This window comes from Mustela lutreola, chromosome 6 (assembly GCF_030435805.1).
Source record: "Mustela lutreola isolate mMusLut2 chromosome 6, mMusLut2.pri, whole genome shotgun sequence".
NCBI lineage: Eukaryota > Metazoa > Chordata > Mammalia > Carnivora > Mustelidae > Mustela > Mustela lutreola.
In genome coordinates this window covers 24,307,277-24,330,497 of record NC_081295.1, presented here as the reverse complement: position 1 = coordinate 24,330,497, position 23,221 = coordinate 24,307,277, and the positions used below count along the sequence as shown (strand labels likewise).

Genomic DNA, 23,221 nt, shown 5'->3' with positions numbered 1-23,221 from the left:
AGTGTCCCCTGTTCTTCCGTTTCTCTGTCTTGATGTTTGGATTCTGAGAGGGTGAATGAGAATCGGGTGAGGAGGGACGCGGTGGCGGTGGTCGCAGCCGAGTGACATTGGAGGTGCCAGCGTCTCTCCAGCAGTAGAGGGGGTAGGCTAGAGTTCACGAAAGATAAGTGGTAGAGATGGCTTACACAGGCCGAGGAGCGAGCCACGGAAGCGTGGCCAGAAAGCTTTAGTCCACGCAGTTTCATATCTGTTCCCAATGGGGATATTGCTCTGGCTCTTTACAAAACCTGATCCACAAAATTCGAATCAAGAAGAACGTCAGGTCTCACTTGATGCCTTATGTACAAGTTGATTGAAACCGAGAAAAGGTGAAATAATGGATACCTGAACCAACATTCGCTCACACAGCCAAGCCTTGGTGAGCAGCCTGGTGGGTGAACACAGGGACAGCCATAGTTCATCAGTTTTTGTTTTGTTTTATTTTAAGACACCTCAGCTCTGAAAAATGTCCTTTTAGAATAGTATCAGCCACCAGTGTTGAGAAATGGAATGCATGATGGTTTTACAATCTCACACACACAGACATGCACAGCTATTTCTGTAATCTTTAAAAGAACCACTGTAGCATTTTGCCACCACTTACTGAAGTAAATTGCTACTTCTTGATTGTTTTCCATTAATCTGGAAAACTTTCTTTAATTCATTAAATTGTCCACATTTTGCCAAGCATTTCCATTTCCATAATACGAGCTTGAAATCTGTCTTTTCTCGAAGCAAACAATTATTATTATTATTTTTTTAAAGTCTGATATTTGTAATCCTGGAATGCTAATCTCGGGTTCACTGCATTGCAAGAAGCACTGTTGCAGCAAATTGTCTCCTGCAAATTTGGGTCACATCATTCTGCCAAAAAACATAATGCTGAAAGAATTAGGCTGCAGGAACCAGCAGGGTGGAATTTTAGTAGCAGTCTCGAAGAATTAGGCTCATAATCTTCACTGGAACAGGGAGGCAAGTAAGGAAATTGTTTGGAATTCTTTTGGGACAGTCAACAGTCGAGTTCATCTTCCCTCGGGAGGGGCCAATGAGATGCCAGAGGAAGGAGGTTAGAGCATGCATGGGAGACACGTTTTGTTTTAATATAGGAGGATTAAAATGATCTCTGAGATCCGGGGGCTCCCGTTTTGAATGCTGAGCACTGGGGTAACAATCACAGGAGTGGACCCAGCGCTTTCATCTTCAAAGCCCTACTTACCACAACAAAATACTTTGCATTCCAACCAAGAAGATGGCTAGAGAACAGGGGTTTTTGTCTTTCTATGGTTCTGAAGGATTATGGGTCTGAATCTTGATGGACAGCCTATAGTGAGTACAATCAAGAGAGATGAATTTGTTACAATCCCTGTGATACGTATCATCTTTTGCCAAACGACTTGACTTTAGTAAGCCTCTGAAATAGCCGTATATAAAAATATATATCATTATAAATAACGTGTAATATTACATCATTATAAAGTTTAAGGTCGAACTGAATTTAAACTTCTCTAGCATGCAGTTTTAAAAGATACAAAATTGGGAGCCAAGATAAGAATTAGTACTTGGATTATACGTACAGCAGGTAACCTTTCGCTTCCTGCAGGGTATTACCAGGGTAGGTCTTTGAACATCTTGCAGAAGCTGGGAGTCACAGTGGCTTCAAGTTTAGCCAGTGACTTTGACAGCTGATCCCAGCAGCCCATTAGTGTACATACAATACCTGTCTTCTCCACAATCTTCATGCTTATTTATGTATTCCAAAGCTCTGCCACACTATACTTTCTCATTTTTCAAATAGGGGAATAAAGCGGTCACATTGCTTGCTGGATGCTTTTTTTATTTTTTAATTTTTTTAATTTTAAGAGTGTTATCTCTGCAACAATATCCTATTGTATTACAAAAAACATGTACAGCTGCTGCATTTCTGTTAACTGATAGGATTTTGTGGTCATTTCATTTAGGGCTTGGGTTTCCTAATGGCTTGTATTCGATACCAGTCTCCATGCTGCCATTTCTAAGAACTGCTGTAATAAGCCCCAGGGTGTTCCCCACTGAAGACAATAGCAAATAGCTACTTTTCTTGTGCCGTTTAACCAAGTCTTTAGTCCTCATTATTAAAATTGTGGACTTCCTTAATCTTAGAAAAAGGGCAAAATTCTTCCTGTGCTGTCATAAAAGATTTTCCGGCTACATTCTGCACTAAATTTTAGATAGGCAGAAGGGGATGGAAAACAGAGTGGGTAATGTGTGTGGAGAAGAGAAATTTGCCTTAGGTGTAATGTAGATTTTAAAATACATGTAAAGTTAACTATGCTGTAAATTATGCTTTATAATGACAGCCCGCTTCTTGGTGGATGGCATGCTGGGATCTAAAAATGGTCTCTAAGTTGAACCCAAATTGCATGCATAACTTTACAAAGAAAAATCCTAGTAGAAAAGGTAGCTAATTAGGAGCCGCATTCAGCTGACCTCTGTTTTGTGTCTGAGCAACACCTGCATTTGTGAATGTAAATTGGACAGCTGTGCCTGTGGTTCCCCTGCTCTTCTCTTCACAAATGCTTGGGTATGGAGGCAGGAATTGATTTGCTGCTAAAAACAAGGACAAAAATAGCCCAACTCTCAAAATGAAGGCCCCCTGAAAATTGGCTCTTTAAATTTCATTTACTTCTCCACCCTTCTTTCTCTGGGTCTCTGTGTCTGTTTGATGGAGTCGGTTGAGAACGTCATGTCATATACGTCTCTCTCAAACCCTGGCCCTAACAAGTAAGGTGGGAAGGCTCCAGCCAAGTTAACCCTTTTGGGCATGTAGTTTATATTTTTAAACTGAATAATAAAGTTTACAATTTTATTTGAAGGGTTGTTTGGATCACTACACAGACGTAGGCTTTCTTCACGATGTTTCTGTTCGGAGGGGGTACTGTGAGTCACAGCTGTATTCACTTAAGGAACCTAACTACTAGCTTATACATTTCAGGACATCGGCTCTAAGAAGTGATAGTGTTAATTTGTAATTACATTTTGTGGACTCCTTATCCCCAACAGCCTCCATTGCTGGCTCCAAAGTTTTTAAACAGTGGGGAAGAAAAATACTTTTGTAGTCTATGGGCATTGGCTGAGCAATGGTATGTGCGTCTCATTACTCGATGCACTGGAGAATTTTCAGGGAACTAAGAGCTTGCTCTTTTCCCAGCCCCTTTTTGAGGTCACAAGTAGAGAAGGACTTGGGAACATTTCTAGCCTAGTGATTCGCCTAGGAGTTGAAAAGTTGCAGAGGTGTCTTAATGGTTTTGCAGGAGATGCTCACATGTTTTGTTTCACGAACACCAGTTTTACTTTGCAAAATAACACTTAGAAATTGTCTTTCCTGAGGGAGGATGCCTTGTAATCATTATCTCTTTAAAAACAAGAGTAACAAGACCACAAGTAGTAGTCATCTCCAAATAGCCCATGTTTGGTCTTTTTCCTTCTGCTTGGGAAAATATCTCATTATCTAAACTCATGTCCATAAATCAAGAAGGAAATAAAAACTCAAGACAAATGGCCAATGCCGGCAATGCAAATGATTGTTTTCTTCTCTTTGTTAAGATCTTAAATTTTAGTGTTCTTTATGGGTTCATGGCATTGATATTTTAGTAACAGACACAATTGCCTAAAAACACCAAAGTTTTACTTCCTTGGTCTAATTTCCCTGTAATTTGAAACAAGAATAGATAGAAATATTCCTTCAACGTCATAACGTTGCTGTCCACCACCAGACCGTGGAGGAAAGTAAGCTGTGTAGATAAGGGATAACAATAAGGATGAATTAAAGATTAGATGGGTATAAGGAGAAACAACATTTGCAAATCCTATCATTAAATTGCTAGCCATCGTGATGATAATAACAACAAATATTGAAAGAGGGGAATATTGTATAATAAAGCATTTATCTCACTTTTAAATGATTTCCTACATTCACAGTGATTTTTTCTTTGAAGAGATCCCTTTTGGAAAACCCATCACTAATTAGCATGTATCATATTATTTGAGGACACATTTTTATTTAGACTACAGTAGTCCTCCCTGACCCCGGGGGAGACCTTCTAAGACTCCCAGTGCATGCTTGAACCCATGGATAGTACTGAACCCTCCTGATACTATATTTTTACCTATACATACACACCTATGATAAAGTTTAATTTATAAATTAAACACTATATAATAAGGACTAATAATAAAATAGGACAGTTATAATAATATACTGTCATAAAACTTATGTGAATGTGGATTCTTTCTCAAAATATCTTTACTGTACTGACCTTCTTGTGATGCTGTGAGACGTAGGCGTTGTGAAGTAGTGCTAGGCCACTCTTGACCTTGTGATGATAAATCAGGAAGATCATCTGCTTCTAGACCACAGTGTACCACAAATAACTGAAACCATGGAAAGTGAACCATGGATAAGGGGCACTTCTGTATTGGTCTTTTTATTAAACTTGAAGATATCTTGGAAAAGGTTCTCAGTTTCAGACTTAATTATCGAACCTAGTAACGCAGAAGAAATGCATAACAGTCGCCCTGCAAATCTAGTGATTAACCTGGCTACTTTGTTCCCTTGAAACACCTGCAAGATTTAATTTGCAACATGGTTATTATTCATGAAATTTGGGGGAAGGACGTTAAGAAATTATTTGTAATTAACGTTCTTAGACTGCCCGAATCTCAGGCCACAGACTTGCTTTTGCCAGTTGCTTGCAAATATTCTCAATTGAGCAGTAAACATTCCAGGGAAGCGCCAGAGTTCTTCCTGCAGGTTCACCTGGAATTTACGGGGTGTCAGTGAGACTTCTGGGTCTATCTCCCCTGGCCTGCAGCACGATCACTCTGGTTCTGCCTTTTGGATCTATGCCACAAGCCTGTCCACTGGCTGCATAGACCGTGGCCCCCACTGCCCCACCCAGGGCTTCTGTCTGTCCTCCAGTGGCCGAGTTCCCTCTTGGTCACAGCAAACAGGGGCGTCCTCAGAAAGCTCTAGGGAAAGAACAACAAGCCCAACTGTTTTCTCATCCTGTGGTATTTTGGAATATGGAATGGAATAATGATGAGAGGCTGCACACGAGAACCTCAGAGAAAAGCAATAGCAGAGGAGGGGGAAGGTGTTAGCCCTTTGAAATGCCTTTGCGGTGGGAGTCCAGCAGGAAAGTTTGGGGCAGCGAAGCAAGACGTAGGTCAGGTTAAAGTGATGCCTGGGCTCTTGAAGAAAGCCAGAATGGATTCCAGGGGCAGAGCTTCTGTAGTGTTGGGGGGACCTAGTGCCCCCCAACAGCCACCCAAAACTCAGGGGAGAGGCATGTAAGCATGTTTATCAGAACACTTGAACACCACTGAGAAGCGCTGGTTTAAGGGATACCGGGAGCACAAAGAGAAGGGGGCAGGTAAGTTTTCTACTGCAAGAAAAGAGTAGCACCCCTGTCTAGTTTTTTTTTTTTTTTTTTTTTTAAGATTTAATTTATTTATTTGTGAGAGAAAGAGAGAATGAGAGAGAGGGAAGGGTCAGAGGGAGAAGCAGATTCCCAGCTGAGCAGGGAGCCCCATGCGGGACTCCATCATAGGACTCCAGGATCATGACCTGAGCTGAGGGCAGTTGCTTAACCGACTGAGCCACCCAGTCGCCCAACCCCCATCTGGTTTTTAGTGGGCTACATTTTGGAGGCTGTAGGGAAAACAGAGAAATAATTTTAATCTGTTATCCAGAATGGATGTCAACTTCTGCGTAATACTAGATATTTTAGACTAAATATGAAGAGATGATTAAAACTCCAAATAGCTTCAAGCCCCAGTGTTTGTTCAACATTTCTGTTCAGCACACAAAAGGAAGGGGGTTGGATTTTTCATGGATCCGAATCTGATCATCTGGGGATGCGTGTGCAGGTCTATGGACATATTCTCGAATGCTGATTTTCAGATGCAGTGAGAGTCTGGGCATCCTTCTAGTGATAGCTAATGCTATACACTTAAATCAAGTTTCTCTCATTTGAACTGCCGGTAATTATCCAATCCATCTCGAAGGCACGCTCTCGCTCTCATTTAGCATAAACCACAGTGTCAGATTGCATCAGCTACATTGTGTTCTGGTGAGTGCGGCCGTGGAGTGATGAATGGGCGTGCCTCAAGTTCATAGTCCGGCTGTCTGGTTGGGGGCAGCGGGCAGCTCAGGAAACAAATGAACAGGAAGGGTTCTAGTTATTTGGGACATGCTTTCTCCTAATCGATCCAGTCCCTTGCATCGCCAACTTTCTCACCTTGCTGCTAGCGGTGTTCTCGGTTTATCAGAAGAACAGGCATTTCAAGAATTATCTCCCGGGTTGTTCTGCTGTGCTTCTCCCATCGTGAGCTACCTCCAGCCCTCCCTGCACCGGACTTTAAAAGGACCATGTCATGAGACCTTATTCATAAAGACCACAGGAGGGAGAAGTTTCTAAGAGTATGTAGTGCCCTGTCCAGAGAAACCAAGAGAGAAGGATTGTGCATTTTCCTAGGATCGTAGTTAGGTTTTTAACTCAAATGCCTTGTTAAGAATGTGAAGTACCCAAGACAGGCCAGGTGGCTTGCCTTGAGATATTTTAAGGTAGTAGTTTGAATCCAGAATTTTTCTCATACACTTTTGCAATGTGTGGTCACAAAAGCTAGTACACTCAAGATGGCCATATGCGGGAGAGGCAAGCTGTAGGCACACCTGCGTTCTTTATCCCTGCTGCACCACACCGCCCCCGACCCCAGTCTCAGTGCCACCGGCTGGCTTTTGCATACAGAGGCAAACGTGTGAACCGGGCAAGCCACGTGGACTTATTTGTTCCTTGGGCTCTTGGCTCTTTGTTCCTATTATCACAGATTAGGATGGCATATAAAGAAGGTTGTTGTAGATGGCTGCGGAATTCCTGCCCCAGCAGCTGAGCTGGAGAATGGGAAATTCCTTAACGTTACAATCCACTCTGTGCACCGTGCACAGTGCAGTCTAATGTCTACTGACAGACTGCCTTTGGAGGTTACAAACGTCAGTCTCTTGCATTCTTTGTAAACACAGGCTGTGGGCCAGAGCTGGGCACGACTACAAGGACAGGAAGGCAGATCAATGGTTTAATGAATCCATAAAAGATCCTTGAACTCTGCTGCAAGGTACTCAGCACTCTAGTTAAATGAAACTCCTGTAGTCTTTAACAAAGAAAGAGATAATCAATGGCTGGAGGGTGGAAGCCAATTGTCTGGTAATCACAACCTCCCAGAATTTGTGTTGCTGTCTCATTGCTGACAGTGGGTTAGCCAGACCCAGGTTTGGGGGCTCACTACTTCCATACTAATATTTTTCTCAATGTTTGAGCTGCATTTAAGCCAGAGACGACATAATCATCGAGTCCTGCCTCTGTAAGGACTCTTTTTTAAAGCTATGGAATATTATTTAAATGACATTTCTTTAAAGTAATAAGATTAAGCTCCAGAATTATATTATTCTAACATGTAGTGTCTTTGTAAGGCATCCCCATGATGAAAAGTAAATAGGGGAATAAAATCCATTCATGATTAAGTCCTCTGAATGTCAAATTACATAGTGTTGGAGAGCCCTGATTAATCCTTGCATGGTAAAATATTCCTCATTAGTTTGCTATGGCTAAGGGTTAACCACTGCTATTATAAATTCAGACATTAATGTATTTTCTGCTTAATTCATCTTCTAATAGAAGAAAATATGGTTAGTAGATAGGAATTTTTTTTTACCTCTAAATGTGCCTTGGAAACATTATACTGATTTATAAGAGAGCTTTGGAGGCATATAGGAGAAATCCTTCATAAATATGTTCAAATGAATTTAAAAGTATTTAACTACTTTTGATTGTAGAAAAACAACTGCTTTGACTTTGAAATGATTATGTTTTTCCCACCGAGATAGTAGAAATTATAAGTCAAAGATTTTGCATCCAATTTTTGTCACACAAACTTGAGCTTTCCTAGTGTCTCAATTTCTTGATTAACTAATTAGCATTATGAGAGCTGGTCCTACCCTAATAAGTGTATTTTGCGGACTTGGTGGGTAATAGGAATGTTGAGGTATGACAATTGCTAGTCTGATTGCCAGCCATTCTAGGATAAAGTGGTGATTTCAAATAAATGATATATTATCTTGTGATCTCTTTTGAGAGAATAAATTCATATTATCTTAAATAGGGTAAGCAGTTTTAAGACTGCGCATCCGACTCTGTTATAAGACCCGTCTTGGAAGGCCCTGATACTTTCTGTCATCACATGTAGGATTAAATATCTTATAAACTAGAGTGATTTAAATTGTTGGTGTCAAAGGATTTGGAGACACAGAGACCCAGGGGTAGGTGAGATACAGGTGGGCAGATAGACATTTGTGACAACATAGATGGACCTTAGAGGGTATTATGATGAGTGAAATAAGTCAGAGAGAGAAAGACAAATGCCATATGATTTCACTTATCTGTGGAATCTAAGAAAACAAATGAATAAACAAATGCACAAACAAACAGCAGACATAAACCCATAAATGCAGAGAACAAAATGGTGGTTGTCAGAGGGGAGAGGGATGAGGGGGATGGGCTAAATAGGCGAAGGGAATTAAGAAGTACAAACTTCCAGTTATAAAAATAAATAAGTCACAGGAATAGAAGTTACAGCATAGGTCTATATCAATAATATTAGAATAACTTTGTATGTGACAGATGGCAAGTAGACTTATCATGGTCATCATTTCGTAATGTGTATAAAAGTTGAATCACTGTCTTGGACACCTGAAACTCATAAAGTATTGTATGTTAACTCAGTTAAATACATAACACATAAATACATAATATTGTATGTTAACTTCAGTTAAAAAATAAAAGGGAAAAAAGCAGGGCAAATACTTAAAGACAAGGGGGATTTGCCTAGTAGGAAACAAGTCTCTGTGCTGCTTTTTTGTTTGATTTTGGCCAAGATTAAATAAATTCTTATTTATTCATCCATTTATTTAAACAAATAAAATAAAAGATATACTGTGTCTCCATAATATACTAGGCACTGTTTTGGGCTTGGCGGGTACATTGAAAAACAAGAGAAAAGTCCCTGCCTTAAAGGAACTTAGAGTCTTTCTCTAAGGGAGATTGATAATATACAAGTTAAAAATATGTATATATGTAACAAAATTTCAGGTAGTGACAAGTGCTATGAAGAAAAAACAGAGTGAGGACGTGGATGGCAATGGGGTGCTATGTTATATCTGGTGGTTATGGAAGTCATCCTTGAGGAGGTGATGCGTGGGCAGGGACAGAAAGGGTGATGAGGCTGTTATGAAAAGAGCTTAGAACGGAGAATTTACAAGAGGAGGGGGAGCAAGGGAGAGGCAGAGGAAGAGCCTTGGCATTTCTGAACAGCAGCAAGAAGACCATATTGTCTGGAGTTGAATGGTCAGGGTGGTTGGGACCAGATCACGTAGGGCACAGAGCTACTAGTTTGGATTTTCTCCTAACTTTCATGGCAGCTTCTGTGAGGCATTGAGCAAGATGTGTGACATGATCTAATCTCTGTTGATTGGATCTCTGTTAAGGAAGTAATACATTTAAGATCCCTGGTGCAGAGAGGATTTAGGGAGTAGGAAAGGCAATAGCATTCCCATGGAGTTGGGTGTGTCTGGCAATAGAAAATGAAAAGTGTCAGATTCACTGAATTATTCACTAGTAGTTATGAAACATTTCTCAGTAGCAAAAGTATGTTGAACTAGCTTAGGGTTTCTCTCTCTCTCTCTCTCTTTTTTTTTTAAAGTGTGGGGAGAAATGATCCAAGGATGGATATTGTTGGTTAAGTGTTCTGACATAGTAGCAGGTGGGGCTTGAGCCTGGTCTAGAGGGGAGGTTAAGATCTCAGAAGGTAAGCTCAACGCAGAGACCAAATCTTGGTCTGGGAGACAGATCTATGGTATCCACAGGCATCTGCACGGCTCCTAGAAGTAGTGTGAGGGAAAGGAGGTAATAACTTTAAAGGGAGCATCTTTGGGTAAAGGGAATGTTTTGAAGTTTACTTTATTCTAAAGGTAGACTTAATTTGGTGATAGTTATAGGCTGTATCAGAATTTTTGGTGGGGGGAGGGAAGGCAGGGGGCATGGAGTATCAGGATTTTTTTTTAAGATTTTATGTATTTATTTGACACACACACACACACGCACACAGAGATCACAAGTAGGCAGAGAGGCAGGCAGAGAGAGAAGGAGGGGAAGCAGGCTCCCCGCCGAGCAGAGAGCCCAATGCGGGGCTCCATCCCAGGACCCTGAGATCATGACCTGAGCCGAAGGCAGAGGCGTAACCCACTGAGCTACCCAGGTGCCCCGAGTATCAGGATTTTTAATGCAAGTAACAGAAGGCCCAACTCAAACTGGTTTAGACTTTAAAGGACATCTTTCATCCAGTGGAATTCAAGTCCTACGGTAGGGTATGCTTCAGACAGGTTGATCCTGTAGTGCAGTGGTTTCATTTCTACTCATCTTTGTGCTTTTGTATATAGAGTGTTGGCTGTTTTCCAAGGCAAGTTCCCCAGAGGTCATGGGAAGGCCGCTAGCAGCAATCAGGCCTATATGCTTCCTTGTTCATATCCAGTGAAAGACAGAGTGCCTATGTCCTAACATTCCAAGCAAGAGTCTTGAAATTCATATTTATTGTTTATGCTTAGGTCACATGCACATGCCTGAACTGGGGCTATGACCAGGGCAATGGCTATTCTGATTAGCTTGAGCCAGTCAGGGCTTCCCTTGGATGTTAGAGTTAGGCTTATTTTCCTCTAAAACTCATGGGAGGCGCGTGAGGAAAGGCAGCTACCAGAATGAAAATTTGGAATCTCTCTTTTATAAAAAAATATTTTATTTATTTATTTGAGAGAGAGACTGTGAGACAGAGCATGAGCGAGGAGAAGGTCAGAGGGAGAAGCAGACTCCCCGAGGAGCTGGGAGCCCAATGCAGGACTCGATCCTGTGACTCCAGGATCATGACCTGAGCTGAAGGCAATCGCCTAACCAACTGAGCCACCCAGGCGCCCCAAAATTTGGAATCTCTTAAGAGAGGGAAGGGGTCAGAATGATGGCTGATGGTAGGTGCCGGCAAATATCCATGAGAGAGAAGGAGAAGAGACCTCATGAGGTTATCTCATGAGGTTGAATTCTTTACACAATGAATGTGGCATGCCCATCTCCTCTTGTCCTGTGGAAGAAGGAATCTGAAATCCAAATATGGATTGAGAGATAAAAATATGGTTAACATTCACCATAGGACACTTAGATGAACTACTTCTCTCAAGGACCAGCTATTTGAAACCCCGATTATTAGAATGTTGTCTTTAGTACCAGGACAAAGTGCTAACTTGTTCTCTTCTTTTTGGACCCCATAGAATATGTGATTGCATGGAACTAAGATGAAGGGATTGTGTTTGGCTGTTAGATATGCTTATTTATGAAGAGGAACAATGGTACTATTAGAAGAGCAGATAGCACAATAAATAGTTTCACCAGTGGGAGTGGCCAGATGTTGGCTAAGGACTGTACTGGATATGGGTAGGCAGATACCTGGGACTGGGTGAGGCTGCAGTTACACATCAAAGGTGAGCCTGCCTGCCACATATTTAAGCTTTCTCTGTGGCTGAAAACTGCCTGCTGAACAGTAGGGAGTGGAGAATGTTCAAACAAATTGTGATGTAGTCTGAGGCTGAATGCATCAAGTTCAGGTAGCAGAAGGAGAAGAGACCTTGAAGGCCTCAACTTGCAAGTTATTAATTTATCTATATATTTATTAAGCAAAGATTTCTTGAGCAGGTACTATGTGCCAGGCACTGTGCTAGTCGTTGGCGTTCCAACGGACAATGAGAACCGGTTCCTGCCCTCATGAAGCGGTGGAAGGCAGACATTTATTTACATAATAACACAAATGTGAAATTGTCACTGTGTCAAGTGCTGTGAGTGTGTGGGCACAGTGCTGTGAGGGCCTCCGACAGGGAGATTTGATTAGCCAGGAGACCTGGAAGCTTCCCTGAGGAAGTAGTAGGGCTTTCACTAAAATTCAAAAGATGAACAGATGTGAAGGAGGGGAGAAAGGGCATGGAAGAGCTCTCTGGGAAGAGGATTCCGCAGCATTGATCTAGAACCTGACCCTGATCTGCTATTTTTTTGCTAATTTCAGGTTCTTTGTGAGGGAATGGATCGTTAACCTATAAACAAGAAAACAAACAGATGTTCCCTGAAACAATAATCCCATTGATCCATTTGTTTCTGTCTTTGTTCATTCATTCATTCATTCATTCATTCATTCCTACCAACCCTTGGGGATTTGCTGCTTGCCTACTAGCTTCTGCCTTCCTTGACTTTTCACTCTGCTTCATGGATGGTGGACTAGGCACAATATTACTAATTTATTTCAGGGAGTATTTTGACAGCCTGGAGCTCCTGAGGGTAGCAGCATTTTGTAAATAAATAATAAGAATAAGAATAATAACTCTAAGACCCTAAGTGTTTTTATTATCGAATGTATCAGGAAAGAACAATAACAGCAGAGAAAAGATTGGGTGAAAATGCACTGATTTGGGGGAAGAAAATAATTAGTGTTTGACAAATATGGTTGGATGATTGAAATTAAATGGAGTAAGCTATTTTTTGATGGAAAGAGCCGGAGAAAGGGCAGATCCTGCCCATCTCCCCACCTCCCTCTGGGTGTGGGAAGAGACGTGGTTTTATTATATATAAAGAGAACTATAGACGTATGTAACATTAATGCGAGAGTAGACAGGAAGTTTGGGTGATAAATCTCGGGATAGAGGAACACTTACTAATGCCCAGGTCCCCAGACTAGATAACTGTGATAAAATGGGAACTGAACAGCAGGTCTGCCAGCAAATAACAGAGGACGATTCTTAGGGCACAATGGTGTGACGGGAAGGAAAGAATTCTCCTCCCTTTCTCTGTATTCTTTGTTTCAGCCTAGGGTCGCGATGACCATCCCATAGAAATGTGGTGATGAATAAATAGGCAGGTAGGCAGTTCAGATTTTATTTTCATGGGTCTCAACTGGGTGGTGTGGACACGGATATTCAAAATGGGGGGTCTCTGCGTCACTTTTCAGGATGCCCGCTAGAGGAGATGACCCTCCCCGAGCCTAACCGTACCTGCTCCTGCCTCAGGTGATGGGGGATGGACACCACGGTGCAATTCAGCTGGAGTCAGTGGCCCCTTCTCCAGTTCCAGTAACTTCTGAGAACCACATATAGTGACAGTCGTTTCCAAAAGAGGCTGATTTTAAAACTGTGATGAAAATGGCTAACAGCAGGCTGAAGGTTAAAGTAAAAAACTTAAAAACCATAAAATCTGCCTGGAGGCTATTTAAGCAAACTGTTTTAGAGGCACAGATGGTTCATATACCTCTGAGCCAAAAACAAAAAAGTAAAAAGGGGACAGTAAAGCTGGCGTGATTAAGCAGACAAGTATGAAAGTTTTATTAGTACGAAAAAGGCATCCTTTTGAAAAGTGAAAAATCTGTCTCTGGCAACTCGGAAGACATGTTAAAGACCAATGGGGAATGGAGAGGACACACAGATGACATCTCAGAAAGCAGCCAGAAAGTGCGAAAACACACAGCGCGCTTCCATACATTGGGTGTTGGGGGCTGTGCTCTAAGGAGATTAGAAAGCCCTGGAAGACAAAGATGGCGTATGTGGAGGGTGGGTGTGGCACCCTGTCCTGTCCTTTTGAGGTGCAGCAGTGTTTATAGGGATTTGATGTGACTTAAATTTGTAAGTTGGGCCTCCAAGGAAATGGAGCTGGACCAAATCTGAGACGCTTAAGCGCCCCTAGTCAGAAGGCCCAAAGCATGTGAAGGAAGTCAGGTATGATGTTGCTTCCGGTACGACTAAAACATCGTAAGCATCCCTGTAAGTACGAAATCATTGTGGTGGGAGGTCCTCCAGCCTCTTCTTTCAGTGCCTCGAGTACACACCTTCACGTATGCTCCTGTCCACATGCACGGACACACACATATGCTTAAATAGAAACTCTCCTGGTTTGAGGTTGGTGAGTTTCCTTTATCCTAACTGGGAGAGAAGTCAGGTTCCGAAAAAGAACACTAACAGCGCACAGTGTGCAGGGCTGTCATTTGAGAACCCTCCTCTGAGAACAAAACAAAACAACAAAATAAAACAGTATTTGTGTCTTGAGTTAGCATTTCAATATAAACCTTAAAAAAAAAAAAAAGATGACTAAATGTAGCCTTGCAAAAAGTAAGGTAAGTTGTTTGGATTTTCAAAAATCCAAATAATTCACTTAGAGTTTGGCTGACTCTCTCCAAAGAGACCCTTGAGGAAAATAAATAACTGAAGGCCAGGAATAAAGCCTTACCTTGGATTAAGAACCTGGGTAAGGAGTGGATGATATTCCTCAGAGTACGCATAAATTAATAGCATACTGTCCCAGGGGTTTATATTAGGAATAGTGTCACTTAATACACTGCTTATTTGGAAGTAGATGACAGGAAGGAAGGGAAGTTTGCTACTTTTTCTAAGTTGCTTTCATTTGAAAAACCACAGGGGATTACCTCCTCCCAGCTCCCCCGCCCCCCCCCCCCCAGCACCAAACCCTGCTCTACAAATATATGAATATAATGAGGTAACCTGACATCAGATGCAATTCCATTCACTGAGCTGTCAGCTAGCACAAGAGGACAAAAACATTCAATCCTCATACTCACTGATACAGGCTGGCTCTCAGCATCCCCAGAGAGGGGAACTTGGTTTGGTTTGAATGGGCTTCAATTGTGTTCCTTGCCTAGTCTTTAAAAAAAAAAAAAAAAGGCATTTAGATGTTTGCTTTAAAGATAGTTTTTTACAGTGGACAAAAGTATGTCAAACAATAAGCTTTGTCCCACCTTCGCAGGAAATGTGTAGTTCATCCTCCTTTAACCTGAGTTTTATAAAAGGCTAATGCTGAACTTTGAAAGAGTTGACATAGAGGATTAAATATATTTTTATTAGGCTCCGGACTATACAAAGATGGGATGCAAAGAGCCTGAAAAGGTACACTGATGGGGACCAAAGAACCAATAATAAAACTAAAGAATTGGTGAAGATAAATACAATGAAAGTGCCTCTTAACACTTAGGGTAACCTTTGCAGTTGGCCACCATGGAGAAAGACTGGGTCAGACTCCGTGGCAGATGGTTTAGTAGGTAGTGCATATATTAATCCACAGAGGCAGCCCTGGAAATGCAAGCAGGTTGTTAATGATCGTGTACAGCAGTTGTGAGCTGCTCCTGCTCTTGCAGTAAGGAATTCAGATGTCATGCTTCAGGGTTCAAGTTGATGAGTTTCTGGGCTGGGAAAACATTTCCCTCCTGTAGTGCATTGCACAGCCGATGAGGCATGCTCCGGGGAAGGGGTGATGCAGGTAGAGGGGAGAGAGAGAATGTAGACTCACATCCCAGGTCTGTGATTTAGTTTGACGACTTCCTGCATCTGGTTAAAGTGGCACCGTGGAGGGTGCATCAGAGGACGAGGACTTTGTGAATCAACTGTGAAGGCAGCACATACCACGACTGTAAACCTCATAGAACTTCAAACCTGATACTCAAGTCAATACTGACCACAAACGAAATAAAGAATTCCCCCATCTTATGGCCTATTGGTACCCGAGAAAGCCTGTACTGGGGATATCTTTTTCATTTTCCTATGTCCTGAGTTGCTTAATAAGTAGAAATGAATAATGTTGGCTTCCCAAATTCCAGAGCATTGAACTAGACTTAGAGACTGAATCAAAAGCAGAAAACCCCAGAGGATTAATTATGAAGATGTATGCTCCGAAGCCCTATACCAGGGATGGAGCTCAGAGAAATTATCTGTATTTGTTGAAGCCTAAATCAAGACAACCAGAATTAACTAGAAATTCAGGAAGAGTTGGATGAACAATTTAGATGTTTTACATGGTATGCCCTATTAAATGTGATGAGAGGGGAAAATTAAAGTGCACAAAAGTAAACTTAAGAGGTAAGCTTAAATTAACGCTTCTGAACCCCAACCAGCAGACTCCCTTTCTCCTTCATTCTGCTTTTTTCACTTCCTTTACATTGCTGATGCAACCATTTGGCACTTAATAAATACCAGTTAAATGTAATTCTTTATGATTGTGCAATTCAGCAAGATGTTCGGTGTCCCTGGGGCCTCGCTATTTGGCTTAATGCTTGGTCAGGGGTTGGGAATGACGATTTGGACCTCAATTTCTCTCTCCTTGTGTATGTAGGGACATGGATGGATGAAGTATGGAATAAAACCTATATCAAAGTAGTTATCACAGTTAGCCCCTGTCCTCTGTATTCTCCAGGGCCATACAGGGGCCCAGCAAGAGGTAGCCATCACTGTGTTGCCCTAAACCAGCTGTGCACGGGAGGAGACATGGAGAGATAGGCCTCACTCCCTCCTGGGCAGCCCGGCACCCATGGCCCACTCCCCCTGCTTCCCCTTCCTTCAACCTGGAATGCCAAGCTGGCTCCCAGGGGAGATGGGAAGGAAGTTGGCTGTTTCCTTCTTGCTCTTGGGTCCTGATGCTGTCACCCAGCTCCCTATCAGGAGCTACTGCCTGGCAGATCAGGGATCTGCACCCATCACTGTTGGCTTGGGCCTGGACACTGGAAGAGACTGGGGGAAGTAAAAGGCTGGAGAGAAGCATAGAAATGCATATATGGGTAGAAAGCCGTGTATCCTGTGCACCCAGCGAATGAACCAGAAACTCTGCTAGGTGTGATAGAGGAATGTCTATCCGAGCGTATGAGTTTTCCTGTGCTTGTACGGAGATGTCATTCCACACGTTTATTCATTTACCCATTTATTCAGCCCCCACAGCATGCTGGGCGTTAGTCTGTGCCTGGGGATACAAAGATGAATAAAGGAGAGGTTTCTGCCTCTAAGGCTCTCGCAGCTGAATCGGGAGACAGCCGAGTAAACAAATGATATGGTCGGAGGCATGCCGGAACAGATGTGGATGAGGACAGCTGGGGACCGTAGAGTGACTTCCCCAGCCCAGGGGCCAGGCTCCTCTGCATGAGTGAGCACATGCTAGGATGCGGACTGAAATGCGAATTCCGGAATTGGGACAGACGGGAGAAAGGCAAAGGGTGGCAAGGCAGTTAAAGGCTCTGAGTCAGGAAGGGGAGTTCTACTTGTCGCACGTTAAAAAACAAATGTATCAGCCTTATTGTAGTGGCCAGGGTCCGTAATAACATTTCAAAATATTACAGACTTTCTAGGGATGCTGAAAACCATATCCCATGACAGAAAAAAATTGATTTTGGACGTCCTTTGGTCTTTAGGTTGTATTTAGGAAAACATGTGCAAGAGATTAAAGGAGGCCGAGAAGTTGAGAACATATAGACAGAGCTCATGACAAACATGCTGAGAGTTAGATGCATATCTGCGTGCTTCCTGGACTGTTCGAGCTGAAAGTGATGTGACAAAATTTCTCCAACATCCTCCTGTTACAGATGAGAAAACTGTGGCCCTGAGAAGGGAGGTGACTTGCTGGGGCCGCAGAGCTAGTAAGGGGCAGATACCATCCGTGCTGTGATCAGCATGAGATCTCTGAAAGCGGCAGGAGGAGAGTTGTAATGGCAGTAGCTCGAAGAGCGATAGAAACAGCTCTTCTTTGTCATTAGAATAGCACTATTTAGTAAGTGTACATACATACTTCATAAAAGGGCTTAGTATGCTAGTTTTCAAAGTTTTATTTGCCAAGAACTTGGAGTAAGAAATGCATTTTGCTTTGTAATTTAGTACACATGCACCCGCCCCCCCGCGCCCCCCCCCCACTCCTGCCCTACTTCCTATTACTTAAGTCACTTCAATGCTGGCATTTTCTTGATTTTGCTAGGAAGTGTCGACAGAAGATTTTCACGCAGTTATGTCACAACTGCAACCTGGATGGCAACAGTTATAAAATGCATCACGATTTCAGAGGTATTAAAATATGAAAAATGCTTAGGCTTTAGAATATGCAAAAGAGGGTATATCCATTTAAAGTTGAACGAAAAGTGGGGCATCTGGGTGGCTTCAATAGGTTTGCAGCTGACTCTTGATTTTGGATCAGGTCATGATCTCAGGGTCGGGAGACCAAACCCCAGGTCAGGCTCTGTGCTCAGCTGGGAGTCTGCTGGAGATTCCCTCTCTCTTCCTCTTTCCCTACCCTTCCCCCAGTTGGTGCTCACACTCTCTATCGCTTTCTCTAAAAAGTAAACAAACAAACGAACTGAACCAAAAGCTTCCTGAAATAATACTTTTTTTTTTTAAACGTGTTGTGCTCTGTCTGGTATTTTCTGTTTTGTTCTGCTCTATTTTACTAAAAAGTTGCTGGTTGGGACTCATTAATGGGCTGAGAACCCAGCTTGAAAATACTGGATGAATAGGGAGATTTGTATTAAATGTAATTATTATGGTAGGATGGGGGGGCCTTCAGGGTCTTACCATTGGATTCTCCTTGATTTTGACCCTGCAATTTCACCAAGTTAAACTGAGGTCTTTCTGTTAGTTTTTTTCTAAACTTTAATTGTGGACTCTGTTAATGGAGTGATATTTATCCCTTAAAATGGCCAATGGCTGCCCATTTGTAATATGCTTTTAAGTATGCATTTGTCTTGATGGAGAACCGGGGGCAGTGAGAATATTGATCAGACAGTAAAAGGGAATGCTCAGATTTTAAAATGAGCTACGTCAAGTTCTTGTATCAAGTGAAAATGAAGGAAAGGGAGGCAGAAGTGACTTGGTGGGGAAGGAGCTTAGGTAAGAGAGCCAGGTAAGAAGAGCAGACCCAGAAGACGGGCCTGAACGGTGAACTGAAGAAAGAGAAGCAGCTTCCCACGCAGCTCTTTGTTATAGTTCTCAGCCTTGGGCCAAAGGTGATGAGGAGTTAAATGGCAGCACATAGATTGTTGCCATGTTTGGTCTGGTGTCCGTGGCACAGTCAATGAGATGATGCCCAGGCTTGTCCGGTAGGTCAGTAGGACTGTGCTGCTATTCCTGGCCTGAGGCTTCTCCTTTCCAAGGACTGGCCCCTATCAGGGAACTTGTTTGAAGGTACAAGTTGGCTATTGAGGAGAATGGTTGAATTTACTTATTTTTACTTTACTTTTAATTTCAGTATATTTAATGTACATTTTTAAATAAAGATTTTATTTATTTATTTGACAGAGACAGAGACAGTGAGAGAGGGAACACAAGGAGGGGATAGTGGGAGAGGGAGAAGCAGGCTTCCTGCTGAGCAGGGAACTGGATGTGGGGCTCGATCGATCCCAGCACCCTGGGATCATGACCTGAGCCAAAGACAGATACTTAACGACTGAGCCACCCAGGTGCCCCTTAATGTACATTGTAAATATTAGTTTCAGGTGTACAGTAGAGTAACTGAACGATTCTATACATTACTCGTGCTCATCATAATTAAATTACTCTTAATCCCCTACACCTATTTCATCCATCCCGTACCCACCTGCCCTCTGGCAAACCACCAATTTGTTCTCTATTTTAAAAAGTCTGTTTTTGGTGTCTTCTTTCTCAGTTTATTTCTGAAATTCCATAGGAGTGAAATCATGTGATATTTGCCTTTCTCTGACTTATTTCACATAGCATTTTATCCTCTGTCTCCATCTGTGTTGTTGCAGATGACAAGATTTTGTTTTGTTATGGCTGAATAATATTCCTGTGTGTGTGTGTGTGTGTGTGTATACAATATCTTCTTTATTCATTCATCTATAGATAGACGGTTGAATCTGTTTTAAAGTAGGCTGACAAAGAAATTATAGCTAAGGCTTTCACATATCAATAATTCAGTAAGCTAAATTAGAGACAAGGTAGGTGGAGAGTGGGGCAGAAACCAGCAGAGAAAACTGGGGACCTGGGGCAGGGCGTTCTTAACCTCTGATTTGAATCATAGCCTCCTTGGATAACCTGAAGAAAAGTTCAGAGTGGACCTTTTCTCTAGGAAATAAACAGACAAACAAATTTTACAGATTGTTTCATAGGTTCATGGACTTTCTGAAATTCATTCGTTGACCTCTTGAATTCAGATTTAAAATCCTAACTGAGAGTGATTGGATGTGGGAAAACTCCTCATCTGCTGTTCTGAACAGGGGTCCTTCTCTTAAGCCAGACATATAGCATGGGTGGTGTTCTGACGTGTGCAGCCTGGAATGGAGGTGTGGGATGGGGGAGGTGTGCTGTAAATCGGTCAGCCTAAGGACGGTACAAGACTGGGGATTGAGTAGTGTTGCTCGGCGTCCCGGGCCGGTTTTTAGAATAAGCATGCAGTAATTAACTTGCCAGTATTAAGAGAGAGGGCAGTTCTGCCTCAGTGCCAGAAATGATGCTTCTTCCAGGATATAGACCTTAAGAATCAAATGACACAATTTTTCAGTAATTTGTCCAGTACTTAGAATGGACAGGTACTTCTCAAAATGGATGTCATTAAAGCCACGAAACTGGTGGTGTTCTGGACACATTCTTCCATTTGCATTACAGAGACATAACAGATGTGGGGAAGCTCCGGGTCTTAGCAAGATGTTGGATTAAATGCTCGCTGCCTGGATGTCCTGTCAGATGCATTGTAATGCTTAACAGAACTCCTTGCCACCTCTTAAAGGAATGTAAACTGTCAGCCCATTTAATGTTCATCTCTAATGTGAAATTTTTAGATGAAGCCAATTTAGCTCAATTTACCTAGATGTTGCTTTGTGTCTGTGAGTGGTGGAGAGGGGGCAGGGAAACAGGCTGGAGTCCACTGGAGCTGCCCCTTTGCAGAAGCCGGGAATACACGGGACACACAATAGCTTCTTTGGGTCACTGTGCCATTTGTTAAGGAAAAGAAACGCCACCCAGCTATTGCCTCCCACTGCTACTCTGGGGGAAAAATATCACTCATGCCGCCATTGCAACAGACACAGGAATGGATCTCGGAAAGCAGTTTCTCTTGAGTTTCTGGAATAGTCCAAGCACTGACCTGTTCTTCAGGGTGGGGGTGGGGTGGGAAGAAACTATTGTTCTGAGAGCCTGCCTGGGACCACAGATGGAAGGGATTGATCAAGTACAGCAGCATCTTTGTGCTGCCGTGAATGGTTTTACTTTTTATTTTTTTTTTAAATCCCCTTCTGAGGGAAATCTGTGATTACAGTTTTTTCTCTGCACAGGTGCTAGAATGCATTGCGCAAATACAAACATATCCCACTTCATGAGAAAATTTGGAAGTCATTTTCCTTCCATCTGTCTGAAGTAGACTGTGCTCTAAAACTGGCCATCCACCCACCCGTTCTCCCACGCACCTTCTCGGTGACAAGGAGGAGATGGCATTGTAAGAGAATGAGGGGAAAAAAAAAAAAAGCTAAACCCCGCAAGGCATTTAAGAGGATGGCTTATTAGTATCGTTTGGGTAACTATGAATAACACATGCTAGCTTCTGGGCCTGCGTATTATTCACAGAAGAGTAGCCTTCATCGGCCCTCCCTCCTCTTCCCCATTCTGGTGTCCCTTCCCTACAGATGCCTTTCTCTAATCCCCAAACCCTCGCCGAACCTGGGTATTCTTTGATCAGAGATCATTTTCCCGCGTGCACAGTGAGTTCGCGCCCCCCTAGCTAGGTGAGCAGTGGCTTTGAGAAGAGGGAGGCAGTGCTGGCTTCCAGAGGACTCTGCAGCTGGGAGCGCGCCGCAGTCAGACAATCAGAGGCCCAGCAGGGCACCTTCCAAGCGAGCGCAGCTGCAAGGCTCTGGTCGGGAGCTCTCCAAAGGCACACGCCCTGCGTGCGGATTCCAAGCTACATTTAACACAATTGCCCATCAGCACTTAGGAAGCAGTTACCACAGAAACCCAGCAGAGACCAATTAGTCACATGATTAAATTAATTAAAATAACCCAGGGCATCTGCCATCTTGCCTCTTTTTGCTACAGATAGCACATGACCCAGACAGAACCGTAATTGGTTCGTGGTACTGTTGTGTCTCCTCGTCCTAGAATTGTCTTCTTAACCACGGAAGGGGGTTCTCCTGATTTGCTTGTATTTCCATAAGAACTCTCTTGGGTTGTTTTGGTGGATATTCCACCCCGGTAAGCCAGGCCGTATCCAATTTACAAAACATCAGATTTAATAAACAATGGGATTTGTTATGTTGGGGATAAGAGGATTTGGAAACATTTCCATCGGCGCAGTTGAAGACTTTTGGAAGTTTTTTTAATGAGGACTCCAACATGCCAGAGGGTGCACTGGGATAGGCGTTTACACTTGACCTGAGAATTTGGTGGCAAGTCACGGAAGCCAGACCGCGGTTTTGCTTGTTAAAATCATAGAGGTGTTATGGTGAGGCACAGGCAGCCGGTGTCCTGAGATGGTCCCGAAGCAAGGGTGGGTCTAACGATCCCGCTCAGTGATTTGTCCTTTGGAAAAGGCCGAAATGCACCCTCTGAAGCTAACGTAGTAAATCAGTGCTCTTCCTTGATAAGCTGAAGGACCTCATAATTCCCCAAATCTTCATGTAGTCAAAGGTTTTCTGTTACACCGGCCTAGGAGCACGGACACACAAATCAGCTTCCCCGCAGTCTCACAGTGCTCAACAGTGGCATGACTCTGTCACTTTGGACACTTTCTGGAGACCACTTGGATCCACGGCAGCTGAGAGCAAATGACTGAGCACAGTGTAGAGCTATCCAAGGAGGTAATGGTGTGGTTTCCTAATATTCTTTCTTTGTGACTTGGCTTGACAAAATGGCATGAATTAATTACACAGTTCAACTGCATTAATTTGTGCCTGACAAAGCAAGTGGCACAATCTTGTCTACTGACCTAGACCGTGAGCAGGCGAGTCACGGTTCCACAGGAAGATGAGGTAGCATGTAAATAATCAGCTGGGACAGATCTTTCAGCTGGTTTAGGCACCCAGCTGGTTGGAACCTTCTTTCTTCCTGGGTGAATCAGAATTCCAGTCAGACCTCAGGACACCTATGTCCATCTGGCAATTCTGAGAATTGGGTGCCTGATAAAAGAGAGCCATGTGATCGTTTAAAAAGCTGTGGCCGAAGGTATTATATAATGAAAGGAAATGAATTGATGTGATGTTATACGTAGCAATGCTAATAAGAATATGCGTTTATATGACATGTTACGAC

The 23,221-nt window shown here is 42.7% G+C and overlaps 1 protein-coding gene across 2 annotated transcripts in view; it reads left to right on the top strand.

Annotated features, from left to right (window-relative positions):
* SOBP (sine oculis binding protein homolog) overlaps positions 1–23,221 on the top strand; it is a 160,075-nt gene that overhangs the window by 41,595 nt on the left and 95,259 nt on the right. The window lies entirely within an intron of this gene.